Genomic DNA, 2,568 nt, shown 5'->3' with positions numbered 1-2,568 from the left:
TGGAAGTCCTAGCTACAGCAATCAGAGAAGAAAAAGAAATAAAAGGAACCCAACTTGGAAAAGAAGAAGCGAAACTGTCATTGTTTGCAGATGACATGATACTATACATAGAGAATCCTAAAGATGCCACCAGAAAACTACTAGAGCTAATCAATGAATTTGGTAAAGTTGCAGGATACAAAATTAATGTGCAGAAATAGCTTGCACACCTATACACTAACAACGAAAGATCAGAAAGAGAAATTAAGGAAACAATCCCTTCAACAATACAACAAAAAGAATAAAATACCTAGGATAAACCAACCTAGGGAGGTAAAAGACCTGTACTCAGAAAACTGTAAGACACTGATGAAAGAAATCAAAGATGACACAAACAGATGGAAAAATATATCATGTTCTTAGATTGGAAGACTTAATATTGTGAAAATGACTATCCTACCCAAAACAATCTACAGATTCAATGCAATCCCTATCAAATTACCAATGGCGGTGCTGTGGGGAAGGGAGACGGATTTGTAAACCCCGGAGCGAGGTTCTGCCTACCCAAGGCCGCTGCTGTGTGGAGACCCCGGGAGAAACCACCGTCACCATGTCTGACCAGGAGGCAAAACTTTCAACTGAGTACTTGGGGGATAAGAAGGAAGAATATATTAAACTCAAAGTCATCGGACAGGATAGCAGTGAGATTCACTTCAAAGTGAAAATGACAACACATCTCAAGAAACTCAAAGAATCATACTGTCAAAGATAGGGAGTTCCCATGAATTCACTCAGGTTTCTCTTTGAAGGTCAGAGAATTGCTGATAATCACACTCCAAAAGAACTGGGAATGGAGGAAGAAGATGTGATTGAAGTTTATCAGGAAAAAACGGGGTCATTTTATTTTTTTTTCCCCTTAATCCTTTTTTATTTTTAAATACAGTTCTTTTGTAATGTGGTGTTCAAAACAATTGAAAACTGGCACCCCATCTACTTTGCAGTTGGCCCTGAAGTTCTAGCATGTGATCGCTTCACTCCTGGACTGTGACTTTCAGTGGGAGACGGAAGTTTTTCAGAGAACTGAACTGTGGAAAAATGACCTTTCCTTAACTTGAAGCTACTTTTAAAATCTGAGGGTCTGGACCAAAAGGAGAGGAATATCAGGTTGGAGTCAAGGTGACAGAGGTGTTGAAAATAATGACTAACTCCAAAGATGGCTTCAGTGAAGAGAAAGCATTTTAAGATGAAAGAAAAATCTTGTCAGAAGATCCCAGAAAAGTTCTAATTTTCATTAGCAGTTAAAGTTATTCATGCAGAAGTGTATACAGCAGAACGCTGCTCTTTTTGACTTTATTTGTACTTTTTGGCCTGGGATATGGGTTTTAAATGGACAATGTCTGTACCAGCTTCATTAAAATAAACAAAATATTTGTAAAAACAAACAAACAAAAAATTACCAATGGCATTTCTTACGGAACTAGAACAAAACGTCTTAAAATTTGCATGGAGACACAAAAGACCTCGAATAGCCAAAGCAATCTTGAGGGAAAAAAACGGAGCTGGAGGAATGAGACTTTAACTTCAGACTATACGACAAAGCTACAGTAATCAAGACAATATGGTATTGGCACAAAAACAGAAATATAGATCAATGGAACAGGACAGAAAGCCCAGAGATAAACCCACGCACCTATGGTCAACTAATCTATGACAAAGGAGGCAAAGATACACAACGGAGAAAACACAGTCTCTCAATAAGTGGTACTGGGAAAACTGGACAGCTACATGTAAAAGAATGAAATTAGAACATTCCCTAACACCATACACAAAAATAAACTCAAAATGGATTAAAGACCTAAATGTAAGACTGGACTCCATAAAACTCTTAGAGGAAGACATAGGAATAACACTCTTTGACATAACTCACAGCAAGATCTTTTTTGACCCATCTCCTAGAGTAATGGAAATAAAACCAAAAAAAACAAATGTGACCTAATGAAACTTAAAAGTTTTTGCACAGCAAAGGAAACTATAAACAAGATGACAAGGCAACCCTCAGAATGGGAGAAAATATTTGCAAAGGAAATCAATGGACAAATGATTAATCTCCAAAATATATGAACAGCTCATGCAGCTCAATATTAAAAAAACAAAAAATCCAAAAATGGGCAGAAAACCTAAATAGGCATTTTTTTTTTTTTTTTTTCTTTTTGCGGTACGTAGGCCTCTAACTGTTGTGGCCTCTCCCGTTGCAGAGCACAGGCTCTGGATGCACAGGTTCAGCGGCCATGGCTCACGGGCCCAGCCGCTCTGCAGCATGTGGGATCTTCCCGGACCAGGGCATGAACCCGTGTCCCCTGCATCGGCAGGCGGACTCTCAACCACTGCGCCACCAGGGAAGCCCCTAAATAAACATTTGTTCAAAGAAGACAGACAGATGGACAAGAGGCACGTGAAAAGCTGCTCAACAGTACTAATTATTAAAGAAATGCAAATCAAAACTACAATGAGGTATCACCTCACACCAGTTAGAACGGGCATCATCAGAAAATCTACAAACAACAAATGCTGGAGAGGGTGTGGAGAAAA

The 2,568-nt window shown here is 38.9% G+C and overlaps 1 protein-coding gene and 1 pseudogene across 3 annotated transcripts in view; one reads left to right on the top strand and one right to left on the bottom strand.

Annotated features, from left to right (window-relative positions):
- TOR3A (torsin family 3 member A) overlaps positions 1–2,568 on the bottom strand; it is a 37,435-nt gene that overhangs the window by 18,804 nt on the left and 16,063 nt on the right. The window lies entirely within an intron of this gene.
- On the top strand, positions 7–965 carry LOC112067540 (small ubiquitin-related modifier 1-like; annotated as a pseudogene).

The sequence above is a fragment of the Physeter macrocephalus genome, chromosome 4 (assembly GCF_002837175.3).
Source record: "Physeter macrocephalus isolate SW-GA chromosome 4, ASM283717v5, whole genome shotgun sequence".
NCBI classification, from domain to species: domain Eukaryota; kingdom Metazoa; phylum Chordata; class Mammalia; order Artiodactyla; family Physeteridae; genus Physeter; species Physeter macrocephalus.
Note: the sequence above shows the minus strand (reverse complement) of the source record. Positions and strands in the feature narration are given on the sequence as shown.